Genomic DNA, 19,005 nt, shown 5'->3' with positions numbered 1-19,005 from the left:
ATTTTGTCTAGTGCAGTAACAATTCTGCCAGTTTGCTGCCTTTCAGGATATGATAACAACAATAACAATGTTAAAAACCACAAGTACCATTGCCTTCCTTCAAAATGCTAAAACTCCCTACAGACTGCACTTAAAAATAAATGTGACTCAAAAACATATTCTTCTTAAACATAATGAAATTATTTTTAATTCTGTAATGCAATACTGGTATCAATAAAATCACCTTCATAGAACTAAAAAATTCTATTACCACCTTGAATACTCATGTTGCAACAATTTAGGAAACGTTCTCAACCATTCTAAATTTCCCAGATCATAAATAACATATATTTTCACCACAGTGGTGGTCTTATAACATTGAAACTTACATTCAGTATATATATATCACAAATGACGTGAGTAAATTAATTGGAAATGACACTTTCAAAATATAAGTTAGTTATACAAAGCGCATTAATATAATAAACATATATATATATTTCTACCATTCACACCAACCATTCCACCAAATTATGCACCAATTATAGATCTTTAGCGCTCTTACAATCATCTTCATAGGAGGAGGTTTCACACAGCATTTTTTGGCTTTCAAATAGTATAGACAAGAAGGGAGGTGATATGATATCATTGCAAATCAACTCCTCCTCAACATTTCACATCAATAGACACACACACATATATCATTAAGCCAGCTGCAGCAATTCTTCTTCAAAATTGGCAAATAATTCCTCAACCTACCTTAGATGATTTAGCAATGATCACCACAGTTGACACAATGAAAACAACAAAACCAGTTTTACAAGCTCTTACAAGGCACAGTGGTGTATTCTACTAAGAAACGAAGTCTGGGTTTTCAGAATTCATGAGACCACAATTATAGTAATTAACACTGTGGTACACACAATCAAATTAATGATAAACACATTCCAAAAATATATCCTACAAGTCCAAAAAAAAACAAAAAAACAAACTACAAATTAATTTTGCCAGAAATAGCCAACCTCATAAAAAACAGACACAACTGCAAACACAATGCACCAAAACCAAACTACTAGAATATAAAACTCTGTATTCAAATAATTAAACAAAGAAATAATGACAATAGAAACAAAACTTTAAAACAACATTATGTCCAATATAAGCCACAAAACTAAGAGCAAAACATTATATAATGTAATCATTGTCATCGTTGTCATCATCATCATCATCATCAACAACAACAGCAACAATTGTCATTCACATCCCCATGTCCCAATAAAGTCAAATAAGTTAAGTAAACATCCTTATTAGTCAATTCTCAAAAGTCAGCCATTATAAAGCAAAAAAAAAAAAAAACAGAAAAATTTCAAAGAACTTATTTCTGACACACACACACACACACACACACACACACACACACACACACACACACACACACACACACACACACACACACACACATACATGCACACATGACTGAATAAGGATATTTAACAACTCAAAAACCTTTGGGTCAGAGAAAATCATAAACATATATCTAAAACAATTAAAACAATTCAGTGTGAACAAATGAATCATTACTCTTACTAACATTAGATTTGCAGTTACTTGTGTCAACATTGTCAAATGCTCACAATCTTGTCTGGCACTCCATTGGTTGCAACAACGAGAATTCTAGTTGGTCCTGCTCGTGAAATTAATGTAAAAGTGGTTGAGCACTCCACAGACACATGTTCCCTTAATGTAGTTCTCAGGGAGATTCAGCATGACAATGTGAGAAGGCTGGCCCTTTGAAATACATGTACAACTCATTTTTGCCATTTGAGTGAACTGGAGCAATATAAAATGTGTCTTGCTCCAGGACATAACACACTGCCAGGAATCAAACTCATGACCTTTCAATTGTGAGTTGACTACCCTAACCACTAAGCCACATGCTTTCTGGAAGCTGGGTAAAATTGCAACGATTGTATAGCTTCACCCAAGTAAAGCTACATCATGTAAATATATCACTCTCATAATTCTGGAAAAACACTGACACATTCTCCACTTCAAAATCACAGAATTTATTCAGACTAATACATTTAACCACTACGCTACAGAAAGTACATGATTGTTTCACAACAAAAATCTTCTTACATGTACCATTCTAACTACCACTGATATTGGCAAAGCTTCTGACTTTGTTCCTCATTATCAACTCATAAATAATTTTCACAACCACCTAAAAAAACAACACAAAATAGTGACTGTTAAAATATTTGTCTGGCTGCCAAATCTATTTGGGAAGAACATTTCTAGAACCTGCAATTTTCGATATCGAATACTACAATGATCCATCCTATCATCTGCATTTTTCAACCTGTATCTACAAAACTTTTACAAATATCTACAACATATGCAGTGATCCCGATAAGCAGATGACATCACCCTCATATTTTCCCTCCATTCCCTACTCTATTTCATTAAATTTGCCATGAAGGCAGTACACAGAGTAGCTACAAGCTGGACGAGGACATTAATGAGATGAATGATAACAAAAATGAGTAAAAATGAGAGGGGCACCAGCACCCGCCAACCAATAACCCCTCGCTTCCCTACTCACTGTTGTACAACTAGTCCATCCTTAATTAAATCACAGAGAAACTTGGCTCCACAATATCAGATTTAAAGTAGCACACACAAAATCTATTACCTCCCTTCTTACAAGTGGGACCAAAGCATAACAAATACAGCTGAACCACAAACTCAACAATGTAACAATACAATGCACACAAAAAAAGCACTTGGCACTACATGCAACAATATTAATCATATGTACATATCACATAATAAAAGATGGACAGGTGCTAGTTTATAATATCAAATCATTTGAAAATTAGATATAAAGAAATTAGTTACAAATAATGTTAAGCAGCCAAACAGGAATATCAGGGAAGTGATAATTCACAGTTCTTCATATATAGATAGATATCCAAAAAGTTTTATACTTTAACATCACAAACAAGACCGAGAATATGTATTCTCATCTCTCTTGTCTGCAATGTTGAGATGTTGGAGCATGAACACTCCAGATATCTCCTTATCCATGAAGAACCCTTAGAAAGACAATTTTGGACTCTCCTCTCTTTTATCTGCAATACTAGAGTATGAACTTTCCACATATCCAACTATCAATGAAGAACTTCTATGAGCTTTCACTTCCCTGATTTTCTTGTTTCTCTACTTAGTTATATTTACATTAATTTCTGTATAACTAATTAATAAATGCATTGATGCCATTAACAACTACCCGTTCATCTTTTATTTCACTTACTTTCATTAGCTCAGCTAAAATCTTGTCTTAAGCCAGCTCTTGTTTACTTGGATTCTGTCTCCCATTATTTGACATTGGATTTTAGATATTTGGATTGGTCTGAGCTCTAATTGTCTGAATCAATTATAAACCCTTTTGATGTGGTCATGAACTACATTTTGCCTCTAGGAAGGAACTACAACAATGAAATGCATACAATACATTAAATAATCAAGAACTATAACAATCCTACCCGTTCCATTAAACCCTTCCCACCCAGCCACAATAAACTACAAAACAAACAAGATACACAAAGCAAGCACACAAAACTGCTAATGTAAGATCAACCGTCAATCTCTACAATCCTGTAACAATATAAAAAAACTATCTTCAAACCCCACTGACATACACAATACCCTCAAGGACTTCTACAAGATCCTAAAAAATTCACTCTCCTGCATAGGCATAATAGGAATTTGGGACATATACACACAAAAACACCAGCTGTATCTATTGTCTCACTGTGCTGGGGACACAATAGAAATAAACAAATGTAGAAGAAAGAAAATGTCGCATACTGATCAAAACTACATAGTCTGTCTCTGCTGTGACCATCACTGTAATGTATGGGAATAGAGAAAAAGATTGGACTGTGAAGAGGATCCAAGTGCAGACTGTCAGACTTGCCTCTCATAAGATTCATAAGATTCACTGCTGCATGAAACATGGAAAACTAGAAAGACAAAACTGTGGATTGTCTTCTAATTCCATTGATTATATGCATCCCATATAATTGTCCTTGCTAACAACAACAACAAAAATAAAATTGTTTCAAATTTTGGCACAAGGCCAGCAATTTTAGGAGATTGGAGTTAGTCAATTACATCAACTTCAAGTACATGATTGGTACTTTATTTTATCACCCCTAAAACGATGAAAGACAAAGTTGACTTTAGTGGATAGTGAACTCAGAATGTAAAGAGATGGAATAAATAATGCAGAACAGTTTGTCTGATGTGCCAGTTTTGCCACCTTAATAATAATAATCCTTTCTAGGCTTGTAGATTTTAGGAAGCGGGGCTAATTGATTTCCTTAACCCCTAGTAAGCAACTGATATGCAGTTCATTACCCCCAAATGGATGAAAGGCATGGTCAACTTTGCCTTTCATCCACTTGGGGTCAATAAAATAAGTACCAGTCAAGCATTGGGGTCAATGTAATTGACTAGCACCGTTCCCCTAAATTTCAGGCCTTGTGCCAAATAACAATGATAATATTAACAATAATAATTTCTGATTAGAGTAATTAAAAAAATAATCCAAAATGTCATTTTCCACAAATCCTTGGTGTTAAATTAAACCAAATTGATCAAAAGGTCAAGGCAGGGAATTGTGAGTCACATGTTTGGAAACACAGAAGGAGAAAATAGTTCTTCATTCATTCTCTACATTCATTGTTTGGAGACCTTTCAAAGAAGCACAGGGCATAGATCTTAATTAAAATAGCTCCTTTTATCTTCAAGTATCCAATATTTCTTTCTATAGCTTTAATGGAAATTTGGGTGCCTTGAGTTTGACATTTCCATTGGTAGCTTTTTTTGACAGGGGAAACATTAGCATAGAGGCGTTCGTTAACTTGTATGTGAACTTGTTTGATGATATTTCTTATGTAGAATTCATTACATATGCTACACATGACTTTATATACCACATACAACTGTAGACATATATTTTTACCTTTGATTGAGCAGTTGGGCAATGTACATAAGGTGTGTTTTGTCTTGCATGCTTTGAGTTTGGATGCTCCTCAGGGAAAGTCCAGGGTATGCCAGTTATATATCCAATCCTTCCTTATAGATTACACAGTGGATTGCATCACTTATTTTTCATCATAATGTGGCAGTTTCAGAAAACATGTGTAGATTTTGTTTGATAGTTTGGTGATGTCCAGACATTCAGAGGAAAAGCTATTCTTCATTGATACTTTTCGGAATTGTATGGTGCTGGTATTTTTGCTTCCTGCTTCACAGCATTTCCTGCATACTCTACAGGTCTCATTTCTAATGTACAAGATGGTATCAAAAGGTTCCCAGACCAATAAATAATAACAACATACTAAGGTTTAACATCATCTTTGAAATAGTCCCCTTGAGCAGCAATACACCAGTCCCAGCATTCCTGCCACTTTTGGAATCTGGTCTGGAGTTATTTTCCATAACCCAGCGAATGACCTTCTGCAATTCACTTTGGGTCTTGACAACAGTGTTAAAACAGTGACTGTTGAGCTGCATTTTCATCTTGGGGAAGAGATGGGAGTCAGCAGGTGTTAAATCTGGCAAATAGGGCAGGTGCAGAAGCAATCTCATGTTTTTGGCAAGAAAGTCATGAGTGAGGAGAGTTTGGTGACAGGGTGCATCTTGAAGAATACAATTCTTTGTGCTCCACAGACCTGGTCGCTTTTGCTGAATGTCCTCCCTCAATCACTTCAAAATTTCACAGTAGAACTCTCGAACTGTCTGAGAAAGCTGTTGGAAATCATCTTGCAAGACAAAGTCCCAGACATGGAGCTCCTCTCTTGAGCTAATCTACCAAGCATTTAAACACTGCTGAGAAGAGTGCAAGTCAGGTATGAAGGCCACCTTGTTCAAATTCCTGGCTCATGACACCCCAGGAGACTGTTTTTCAATGAACTGGTGGAAGGCAAGCTTATGCAAGATGGACAGAAAAAGCATTTCAAGGATATACTCAAAGCCTCACAGTAGAGCTTTGAGATCGACCATGACACCTGGGAAACACAAGCACAAGACTGCCTGGCAAAGCTGCACCAACAGAGGTGCCTCTTCCTATGACCAGAACAGGATTACTTGGACATAAAGAAAACATGAACTGCACAAGCCCAGAGCCAAGTCCTTGCCTTCAGTCCCAGCAGACCACCAGTTCCTAACCTGTGGCATAACCTTCCAAGTATGCAGTATACCAACTGTCTTCCTCTGCCATCTGATGTCCTTGGTCATCATCAACAATGATAGACAAGCTAATAATAATGATAGTAATAATAATAATAATAAAAGAGGGGTAATTGAATAGGAAACAAAGAACTTAATTGTAGCAACCCAAGATCAAGCAATAAAAACAAACAACTTCAGAAAAAATATAGATGGAGAGAATATCTCACAAAAATATAGAGCCTGTGGAACTTGGAATGAGACAGTGGCACACATTGTGGAAGAATGCCCAAAGTTGGCAGGGGAAGACTATAGAAAATGCAGGCACAACCAGGTTGCAACAGTTTTACACTGAAAACTGTGCTTGAAATGGGGAAATGAAGCTGGAAACACATAGTACAATCATTGAGTTGAAAGAGTACTGGAGTTGGAGAAATGTAAGACCTTGTGGCATTTTCCTTTTCAAATAGACAAGAAGTTGGAAAATAGCACCAAACATAACGATTATAGATAAGGAAAAGTGAAGTTGCTTACTAATCGACCCATCATGCCCATTTGATTCCAGGATTGTGAAGAAAGAGAAAGGAAAAAAAAATATGATCCCTTGAAATTTGAAATACGAAGAATTTGGAGCATGTGAACAGCAAAGGTTATGCCTATAATAACTGCTGCATTGGGAACAGTTAGCAAAAAATATGGACAAATGGCTAAAAGAGATTGAAAAAGAATGCCTGGGAGAGCTCCTTCAATACGTTTGTCTCTTAGGGACAGCAAGGATTATCAGGAGGGTTCTAAGCATTTGAAAGACTGCTGAAAACTTGTGGATACCTAAGGTTACAGGTAGTAACCCACTACCCACATAATTCCTACCATGAATACGACCCAACTTGAGCCAAACCAAAATAATAATAATAATAATAATAATAAATACCCTGATGCAGTACCAGGCAGTGGCTCTCATGGCTTCTAATCTTAACTGATTGGAAGTGTTATCATGTACATGTTTTGTTTTGGTATAAAAGATGGGCTAGAGTTAATATTCTGCTCAATACCAGAAGTTTGCTTGTCACTTACTTGATCTTAACCAGTTGAGCATGTCCCTTGGTGGATGATGATATGTGCATCTCTGATCATGAGCAGAAGTAGTGGGGGAGCATCATAGCCATGAGTTGAGAGGAATTCGTTGGGGTTTGAATAATTCACCTTTGGAAACATAGGTGTTTTGTTCAACATCCTTAAACAAACCTTATTCAGGGACATTTTGAGTGGGATGGGCCTGAAGAAAAATCTAACTGGTCCCCACCTGCAAAATCATGTGGTGTTTATCTTGGTACAAGATCACCATGTTGCATACATATGATTGTGATGCATGTGCCTGGTGTATCCTTATCAGATGGGTAGTCATGATGGGTATATTGGACTTCGTATACTGGTACCCCAGTGTCACTTTGATTGCATGCACTCTCTCTCACTCAATAATAATAATGGTAATAATAATTATTGTAATAATAATCCTTTCTGCTATAGGTACAAGACCTGAAATACTACAGGTGCATCAGCCCCCATTCATCCTGGGAGGATGAAAGGCAAAGTTGACCTTGGGGGAATTTGCACTCAGAACGTAACACACAAACACACACACACTCACACACACACACACACACACACACACACACACACACACACTCATAAACTCATACACATATAAGCATAGGCATGGCTGTGTGGCTTAGAAGTTCACTTTGAAGCCATGTAATTGGGAATTCTATACTATAGCAATGCATCGACCAATATCTTGAGAGTGAAATCAGTTGACAGCAGCTGAAGAAGCCTGTACTATAAGTATATGCACGCATGTGTGAGATAGATAGATAGATAGATAGATAGAGAGAGAGAGAGAGAGAGAGAGAGAGAGAGAGAGAGAGAGAGAGAGAGAGAGAGAGTGTGTGTGTTTGTGTGAGTGAGTTCATATTTCCCCTTGAGTTCACATGTATTTGTTGACTGTAAATAAAGATAATACTGTTCATAGAGGTGATGTTGCTTGCAAATGATTCACTGACCTAGAAAACTCAGCATGCATGCATGTATGCATTATGTGTGTATGTATGTGCGTATGTCTGTATGTATGTATGTGTGTATATGCATGTGTATATGTATGTATGCTATGTATGTATGCAATGTATGTATGTAATGTATACATATTCTGTTTCTTATTTTAACTGAGAATAAATTTTGAACAGTCACTTACATGGTGGCAATGTTGTAAAGGAAAATATTTTGCTTTAACCATCATTCTTTAAATCTAAAGGTCTTGCAGATTTTTATAGTCCCAGATGTCATGAACATTTGTAGCCTGTGAATTGAGGATGTGTGTTCTCTCCCCAAGATCCAAAGTTCAGTCATACTTTGCTCCAGATGGTTGATATATATTGTTTCTCCAATAATAATAATGGGTATGATGATGAAAGTGTATCTTGTTTGCTAGATTTGCAAACACCTTATTAATAGTCCATAGATGTCCTCTTTTGCTTGTATTTTTCTGACCACATTGGTCTCCAGAGGTCAGCTGATTTCCACAACAGAACATATCTTTTCTTTATGGTCCTACTCAACAATATCTGGTTGGTTGTATTTTAACTTGGTGGTTATTTCAATTTTTAAGTTCCATCAATATTCTTTTGATGCATCAGTTTCAAAATAGTCAGCTTTGGTTTCGGTGTTTTATTTATGTTATCCTGTTCCAGATAGTTCTGGCTACTGCATTATGCCCCAGGGAAAGATAATATCTGAAAGACATTCCCTTGCAGTTGGCAATAATGTGATTGATGTCTTCAGTCTTGGTCTTGTACAGCTTATTTAGTTGTCTGTTGACATTTTCTGCTTTTTATTCTGTAGGCACTTGGTGGGTAACTCTTGTTCCTGAGTTGCATGGAGATAGTCTTTGAAGTGGGGTGTCATAAACTTGTCAGTACTTCATGCCAAGCTTTTGACTTAATCAATTCCTTCTTTGGTTTATGTTTTATGTTCCCATGCAATGTCTTCTTATTCCATTTTTTAAATTCTGTTCTGATAAATAGATTTTACTAATGCTCCTTGGGGAGTTCAGCTCTTATTTCCTACCTCTCCTCAAGCTCATTAGCTATCCTAATCATGTTGTTGGTTTCATGGTCATAAACTTGGGCAAGATCAGTTACTGGGCTCTTTCCTCTGCTACAGGTGTTGTTTCATTGTCACAATCTGTGCTTCATATGACATCAATACAAATTTGAGACCACAACCATCATCCTTGCATGGGAAATATAACTTGTCTACATCTCCATTGAGGTTGCAGTATCCTATAAGACTGTGCAGCTTGCAAGTTCAAACGTATATCTCATTGGGTTCTTGCAGTAACCAATTCAGAAGGCCAAATGTAGGCGTGAGGACAGGAACTGCAAAGATGTTGTGGGCAACATGCTTGTTGTAAAGTGAGAGTCCTAATGACCATATTCTCTTTACTTTTCCTGAGGTATTCATTTCTGGACCTCTTTTTATTAATGGGCCCATCATATCTGACATTCACACCCTGTCCAAGATATCTATAATTCTGACCTGATTGTTGAGGCTGTACTGTCAAGATGTTCATTCTTAGGTTTTTGGAGGAAGGAATGAGTTTTCCAAGTTTTATTGTCAAAATGCATATTTGGACTCATCAAGTTTCATTCCAATATCTGTAGAAAATTGGGTTATGAGGTCCATTTTGTTTTATGTGGTCAATAGTTGACCCATATAGTTTCAGGTCATCAATAAAGAAAAGATGGGAGATACTTCTGTATCCAATTTCTATGGTCACAATGTTTTGTGATAGTGAGTTTAATGAGAGGATGAAGAGTAACACAGACAAAACTATCACCATCAAAGATAGTTTTTGGTAGTACTATCTGACTCAATTTGCTCCTTATTACACCTAACGAGAAAAGTGATGCACAAAGTCTTGATTAGTATGCATGTATGCACACACACACACACACACACACACACACACAAATACATTAATTACAAGGGCATCCATTCAACAATAGCCATTGCAAATTAAAAAAACAAAGAACGGAACTGAAACTTAAAGTAATCAAATACTGAATGGAGATGTGATGTGGAGCAAGTTTAATGCTTTTTAAGCACATCAGGGAGGGAGGGAGAAGGAGATCAAAAGGAGCAGACAGGTGGTGGGGTGGAATTTTAAAAGGTATAATGTGAGAGGCTGATGTTTGATAATTATTCCCTTTACATTAACCATTAATATGTGAACTACTGCTTAAGCAATCTATCAATAAATTCAATACTTATAGGTCGAAAGAAGTTCAAAAGTTTGTTTTTAATGCCACATGTATTTCTGAATGACATCAGCAGTTCACCATGATTAATTTTTGTAAAGTTTTAGTATCAGCACCATAAATAGAATATAGTTGAGATTCTTTACTAAAAATTTATATATAATCTTGATTGATTAATGATCTTCTTGGTTATTATAATATTCAGGTTTAAATGTTAGACTCTAGTCAAGAGTATTATTATGCATAGGTTCCTGTGCGTGAAGAACTAAAAGTACAACACCTCGATTTACTAATGTTTGTGAAAACCATCTAATGTTTATTGGAAAATGAATATATAATTACTTTTTTGACAGTGTTTTATAAATATTTTGAAATTATAGCTTTAGAGATTGTTGAGAATTTTATAGTTTTTCATTTATAACATAAAAATTCTGACAACTATCATGTAACAGGTCAATCTCCTATATATCTTGAATATCAAATGGATAGCATGATTATCACAAACACACACACACACACACGCACGCGCACACACACACACACACACACTCACACAGGCACACGCACACACACACACACACACACACACACACACACACACAAACACACACACACAAATGCGAGATCCAAGGATCGAGGTGTAGGAAGAAAGTTAGCTTCAAGCAATCTGTAGTAAATATAAAATAAACTTCCAGGAACAATAATGGTTTACTGAGGTGGAACGTTGTAGATTTTTTTCATATTGAAGTATGATAAACTAAAGACATTTTTTAATATTTTATGGTAGGCAACCAGGGTTACTGGGTATGTGGATATTTACTGCTTCCAAGGTTCCGTTTGCTATGAAACATATGTAGCCTGGATCTTATCTACTCCATTCCTTAACTCTCTCTCTATCTCTCTCTCTCTCTCTCTCTCTCTCTCTCTGTATATACTCTTTACTCTTTACTCTTTTACTTGTTTGAGTCATTTGACTGCGGCCATGCTGGAGCACCACCTTTAGTCGAGCAAACTGACCCCAGGACTTGTTCTTTGGAAGCCTAGTACTTATTCTATCGTCTCTTTTGCTGAACCGCTAAATTACAGGGATGTAAACACACCAGCATCGGTTGTCAAGCGAGGTTGGGGGGACAAACACAGACACACAAGCATATACACATACATACACATATATATATATACAAATATACGACAGGCTTCTTTCAGTTTCCGTCTACCAAATCCACTCACAAGGCTTTGGTCGGCTCGAGGCTATAGTAGAGGATACTTGCCCAAGATGTCACACAGTGGGAATGAACCCGGAACCATGTGGCTGGTAAGCAAGTTACTTACCACACAGCCACTCCTGCATCTTTATTTATATATATATATATATATATATATATAAAGTTGTAGTATATTGTCAACTTAATGTGACAATCCCAATAAGGGAATATATATATATATATATACACATATTACCACCACCAACACATAGCTTATCATTCAAGTGTGTAGGCTGTACCTGTGACCACAGGTATAGACATATACAGTAGCACATTATTTATATTATTTATATTAGATGGATATTTGTCCTTATTTTGTTTATTGTTAACACAACATTTCGGCTGATATACCTTCCAGCCTTCATCAGATGTCTTGGGGAAATTTTATTAACAACAAACAAGATATCCATCAAATGTAAATAATGTAAATAATGTACATAATTCCTCGTCTCTTAAATATAGAACTATACACGGTAGCAGCCTGATCAAGTGCCATCTTGATCACACATAAAGGGAAAAATGTTGTCAACGACAAAACAATGGTGCACACACATACACCTATATATACACATACACACATATATACACATGCATATATATATATATATATATATATATATATATATATATATATATATATACCTCTGCAGAAAGGATACAAATCTCAGAAGATGCCCAGATAAGAAGTTTTGTCTTTTCAACCTCTTTCATCTACTCCTCTATTTCTGCGCAGATCATAAACCCCTTATTAGTTCTTTTCATTATTCTGTCTATTTCATTACCATGTTAACATGTAAATATAGTTTCAATAATTTCGTCTTCCTCGTTGTTACCTTAAGATAATCTTAGTTCACGCATATCCTTAACCGCAACATATTCATTCATTTATTCAAGTTTATCATAGTCACTTATTTCTCTAATTTTGTCATAGATTAGCTGACTGAAAACTTTATTAAATTATGCTACCCAAATCCCAACAGAATATTTTTCTCCCTCATGTTCTATCCACCCTAACTCTGTCACCCCACCTCTTTCCCTCTCTCTGCCTAACTCTGTTTCTCTATCTCCCAGCCTCACTCTGTCTGTTTGTCTGTTTCTCTCTCTTTCAATTACCACTTGCTTCGCCAAGACTTCCTCCACCCCCACTCCCACCCTATATAAACCTATATAAACTAGCACACACACTCGGATTCCCCTGCTCGATTTTTTAATACCTTCGCTGAAAGAACCATTATTATATGTGCTCATGTTCCCCTTAAAATACATGGAAATTGCAAATCAAGATCATTTCTTTGTGGAATTGAGAGGAGTGACTCTGTGCCAAGTGAGAGGTTTTTGCATAACAGAGGGACAAAGGTAAGTGTCTTACTATAGAGGTTACCCCAGTAGGAAAGAGCGGAGAGATTATATTATATTATATCATATTATATTATATACATTCATCAATGTTAACATTAATTCTTTTGTGCCTGCATGAGTTGGTTAGTTTGAAAGAGCTGCCAAGACTATGAAATAAATATATATTTGTATATATATTTGTGTGTGTGTGTGTGTGTGTGTGTATATATATATATATACATACACACACACATATATATACATACATACACATATATATTATATAAAGCATCGCTGACAAGATCACAGATATGCGACGAAAGATATCTGGACGATGGACAGGTGTTAAATAATGAAATAACAGTAAGAAACAAGTGAGGGGACAAAAAATATAGTGTGTGTGCTTATTTGGCAAAAATTAAATGAATAAATAAATAAAATGACCATCCTGAAATACAACAATATATATATGTATATATATATGTGTGTGTGTTGGAGTGGCTGTGAGGTAAGAAGCTTGCTTCCCTATGACATGGTTCTGGGCTCAGTCCCACTGCATGGCATCTTGGGCAAGTACCTTCTACTATTGCCTTCTGAGTGAATTTGGTAGACAAAAAGTGTTAGAAGCCTGACATATATGTGTGTGTGTGTGTGTGTGTGTGTGTGTGTGTGTGTGCATGTGGGTGTGTGTGTTTGTCCCCCACCACTGTTAGGCAACCAGTGTCGATGTGTTTATGCCCACATAACTTAGTTGTTCAGCAAAAGAGACTGATAGAATAAGTACTAGGCTTAAAAAATAAGCAAAGTCTTATGGCTGATTCATTTGACTCAAATTCTTCAAGGCAGTAGCTCAGCACAGCTGCAGTCTAATGACTGAAAGAAATATATATATCTATATATATATATATATATATATATATCTATATATATATATATATATATATATATATATATATATACATATACATATATATACATATACATATACATATATATACATATATATACATATATATATATATATATATATATATATATACATATATATATATATATACATATATATATATATATATATATATATATATATATATATATATATATATATATATATATATACATATGTATATACATATATATACATATAATTTTTCAAAGTAAACAATGTAATCGTTACCAATATAGCAGGAGATGTTAACATCGGATTAAATATGGATATTGGCGTCAAATCTCTTTCTTAAATGTAAATATTTAAAACTTTGGATATATATACATATATATATATATATACATATACACATATATATATATACATACATATATATATCTATCGATATAGATATATGTATATATATACATACATACATACATATCTATCTGTTTATCTATATATATATGTGTGTGTGTGTGTATGTGTGTGTGTGTGTTTGTGTGTGTGTGTGTGTGTGTATCTGTATGTGTGTATGTATGTATGTATGTATATTGTGTAAATTGTTGACTCTTTATAGTATCTATTTGTATGTGCTTATTCAGCAATTCTTTTCTTTTTCCTTTTGTAAATGGAATTATTTTTAAAATAATAATAAATTTACATTTACCTTTCAGATACCTTTATAAACTTGGTAGCTTCTGGTAATCTCACCCTTGTGAACAAATTTGTTGTATCTTGTTGAAGGAGGGGATCATAATTATGAGAAATGAGCCAAATTGTAGTAAGCAGAACTTTATAAGCAACACAAATTTACAAGGCGTAGGAGTGGCTGTATTGATAGGCGTAGGATTGGCTGTGTGGTAAGTAGCTTGCTTACCAACCACATGGTTCCAGGTTCAGTCCCACTGCATGGCACCTTGGACAAGTGTAATCTACTATAGCCTCAGGCCAACCAAAGTCTTGTGAGTGGATTTGGTAGATGAAAACTGAAAGAATCCTGTCATATATGTGTGTGTGTGTGTGTGTGTGTGTGTCTCAGTTTGTCCCCCCAACATTGCTTGACAACCGAGATGCTGGTGTGTTTACGTCCCTGTCACTTAGCGGTTCGGCAAGAGAGACTGATAAAATAAGTACTAGGCTTACAAAGAATAAGTCCTGGGGTCGATTTGCTCGACTAAAGGCAGTGCTCCAGCATGGCCACAGTCAAATGACTGAAATAAGTAAAAGAGTAAAAGAGTAAGCAGAAATTCTTGCTTTCTAGAAAAGCTTGTATTTTAAATACTCCCATCGTTTGGTGTAGCTTATTTTACATATAATTTTTGATTTTTCAGTGTTGTAGTAGCTATTAAAGTTAATCTAAAATATTATGGATTCAAATTCATATAATTCTGACATTCTTGGAATTCTTTGACAAGTTCAGGATATTGAATTGTTATTGTATTGGGTGCCACCATCAAAGGAATAATTGGTCATACCAACTCATGGATTTATTTAACTTTAGTAAGTATTTCTTTCATATAAACAACACCCATGTTTAAAATCTGCACTGAGTTACACAAGAAGAACAAATTTGATTCCACCTCAATTATATATAATATAAATAACACTCGCCCAAATCATATGAGAATTAAACAAACGTTTATATTGGATTTTACAATAAGCATGCTTTACCGTTTTGTAAAATTCTCTTGGGATACTGTAAAAAACAAAAAAAAACAAAGTCTTCCAGTTTCAGCTTTTTTTTTATTTTGCCAGCCACCTTCCCCTTCACTTTTACAACTTTGAAATCTTTGTCTATTTTCCCATTTTTTTCTGAATTTAATGTTTTAAATATAGGAGATTGTGATTGTGCAAGAAGAAATTAGGGTTAGTGTCTGATTTATGGTTAGTATTATGGTCAAAAAGGGAAAGGAGTGTTGGAAAAAATGAATTAGTGAAAAAATGAATTTTCCAACTGATGAACTACAGTGTTTAAAGAAAACAATACTAAAGATAATTCAGAATAATTAGAAATGAAATAAGATAAAAATTAAATGAGATTCACTTCTACCATATATTTTATCTCCATTGTATAATGTATATTGATAAGAATGATTTTATATACATATATATATATATATATATATATATATATATATATATATATATATATATATATATATATATTCTGAATCCAGAACCATGTGCTTGGGAAGCAAGCTTCTTACCACATAGCCATGCCTGCACCTATATATATATATATATACATCATCATCATCGTTTAGTGTCTGCTTTCCATGTGACTGAGGACTGGCGAACCAGATAGCTGCGCCAGGCTCCAATCTGATTTGGCAGAGTTTCTACAGCTGGATGCTCTTCCTATCGCCAATACATATATACTCTTTTACTCTTTTACTTGTTTCAGTCATTTGACTGCGGCCATGCTGGAGCACCGCCTTTATAAAAATTTGTCAACAGTCACCCATGAGACTTGAACTCACATCCCTGTGATTACCAGTCAAGTGCTTTACCATTAAGCTAAACTTCTCGCTGACCTATATATCATCATCATCATCATCATCGTTTAACGTCTGCTTTCCATGCTAGCATGGGTTGGACGATTTGACTGAGGACTGGTGAAACCGGATGGCAACACCAGGCTCCAGTCTGATTTGGCAGAGTTTCTACAGCTGGATGCCCTTCCTAACGCCAACCACTCAGAGAGTGTAGTAGGTGCTTTTACGTGTCACCCGCACGAAAACGGCCACGCTCGAAATGGTGTCTTTTATGTGTCTTTTATATATATATTAGATAAAATGAGATAACAAAGCCAAGGCTGTGAGGAGTTTTCAAGGCATTTATAAGGAAAACGATATAGTCTTACAGCTGTTTCTGGGATATTATGGATATCCCTTCATCAGAAGATATCCAAATTTTAAACATCAATATGCCACTCATCTCAATTCTTTTAGATGCAAGAGACACAGTAAATCCACAACATTCACCAGTTACGTCCATCATCTCAAAAATAGAAATATTCCCTACATTTTGTCATGGTCCATAATAGATTCTGGGTTTCCATACGAAGGTTAGAGCTTAGCCTGTAAGTTATGCCTAAAAGTGGCATTCCACATATTAAAACACAACTCCTCGACACCACTAAATAGATATAATGAGGCCCTAAGTACATGCAACCACCGCTTTTTTCATACCTTCAAATTTTATCACAAATTTAAATGCAACCTAAATGACCATACAGCATATATTCACAACACCCCTTAAATAATCCCCAACAACCATATTTAACTTTCCTTTATCTCCATTTTAATTTGTAATCTTTAATTTTTTTAACTCCCCTACTTTACTTTAAGGATCTCAATCATCTAATACTACATATATGGACACACAAGCGAATATATGTGTGTGTGTGTGTAAATATGTGAGCATGTATTTTTATGTATGTATGTATATCTATGTGTGTATTTGTGCATGTGCGTGTATGCATATGTATGTGCATATGTATATATAAATATATGAGTGTATTATGTGCATATATGTATACATAAGTACCTGTATGCACACGTGCATGTGACTATGTGTAAGTGCATGTGCACCAGTGTGTATGTATGTGTGTATGTATGTATGTGTATATGTATGCACATGCATATATTTGTATGAACACATTTACGGATGCACATGAATATGCATGCATATATGTATTTGTATGTATATGTGTGTTTATATATATGTATATATGTTTGTGTGTGTGTATATGTATGCATGCATATGTGCACATGTATATGTACGTGTTTGCATGCGTACATATGTCATTATACTGTCTTCTTTCCTCCTCTTTAATTCCTGCCTATCACACTAACCTATCACGTACGTCTATTTATAAAAATTTGACATCCCTCCACTTTATACTTTATTTCTAAAACTACAACTCACTTTGGTATCACCTCACCCATACCTTTTCTCTGCCCATCCCTTAATGCAGCCCTATGATATCACCCCTACTCACATATCTCACACTTATTCACTCCTTACCTCCTCATTTCTTCCAATGCCCCTCTGCCACTCCTCTCCCATCCTCCCCTCACATTATCTTGACCACCAGCTAACACTCCTTTTCTCACTTGTTTCACCCTTTCTTCACCTTTTCACTCATTTCTCATTTTTATTTATTTTTATTTTATTTTTATTTTTTGTTCATTTTCTTTTTTCTCTCTTTCTCCTCTCATTTTTTCTTCCAGCTTTCATTTTGACCTATCTCCTCAATCTAATCATACACATCTCTTCCCATGCCCATCTATCCACAAATACTACCAATACATTCTCAAATTTTCCTTCACACCACAAAACCCTTTTTAATGCACAACACAGAATACATGGCTCCATACTTTGAAATAACTAAACATGAACTATTATTGGAACTTACATACCATGTACAGGAAACTTTTTTTACCACTTCTATACACCACTTTACTCGAATAATGGAACTGCAACTACAACATTTTATACTTTATTTCTACTTTCATTCTCTTATTCTCCTCTATATTCCGTATCTCTTCTTTTCCATAATAATTTCTTATTTCAAACTCAAACATTTACCTCTATTTAACCATTTCACATCATCTCTGATGAAAGGATATCCATAATATCCCAGAAACAGGTGTAAGACTATATCTATCTCATTTTCCTTATAAATGTCCTGAAAACTCCTCACAGGCTTGGTCTTGTTATCTCATTTTGTCTAACATATATATATATATATATATATATGCATGCTAATACAAGACCCACATTAAACTCCTCACTCATATCACTATTGAACCAAGAGTTTAACTACAGTGTGTCCATACCACTTACTTAGCATTACCTGCCACTCTTTGGGTCTCTCTCTCTCTCTCTCTCTCTCTCTCTCTATATATATATATATATATATATATATATATAT

At 35.1% G+C, this 19,005-nt stretch overlaps 1 protein-coding gene and 1 long non-coding RNA gene across 2 annotated transcripts in view; one reads left to right on the top strand and one right to left on the bottom strand.

Annotated features, from left to right (window-relative positions):
• Positions 1 to 875, bottom strand: part of LOC106867954 (N-acetylated-alpha-linked acidic dipeptidase 2) — a 670,339-nt gene extending 669,464 nt beyond the window's left edge. The window contains exon 1 of the mRNA XM_089365978.1: positions 739 to 875. The gene's annotated coding sequence lies outside the window, so the exon portion shown is untranslated. The remainder of the gene's footprint in view (positions 1 to 738) is intronic.
• A 12,139-nt stretch (positions 876 to 13,014) lies between these two features.
• Positions 13,015 to 14,836, top strand: LOC128249955 (uncharacterized). Its single transcript, XR_008266101.2, has 2 exons — positions 13,015 to 13,153; positions 14,741 to 14,836. It is a non-coding gene; the product is annotated as an uncharacterized LOC128249955 (long non-coding RNA).
• The last annotated feature ends 4,169 nt before the right edge of the window (positions 14,837 to 19,005 follow it).

This window comes from Octopus bimaculoides, chromosome 18, assembly GCF_046866305.1.
Source record: "Octopus bimaculoides isolate indiv1 chromosome 18, ASM4686630v1, whole genome shotgun sequence".
In the NCBI taxonomy this organism is placed as follows: Eukaryota; Metazoa; Mollusca; class Cephalopoda; order Octopoda; family Octopodidae; genus Octopus; species Octopus bimaculoides.
This window is presented reverse-complemented; position numbering and strand designations above follow the sequence as displayed.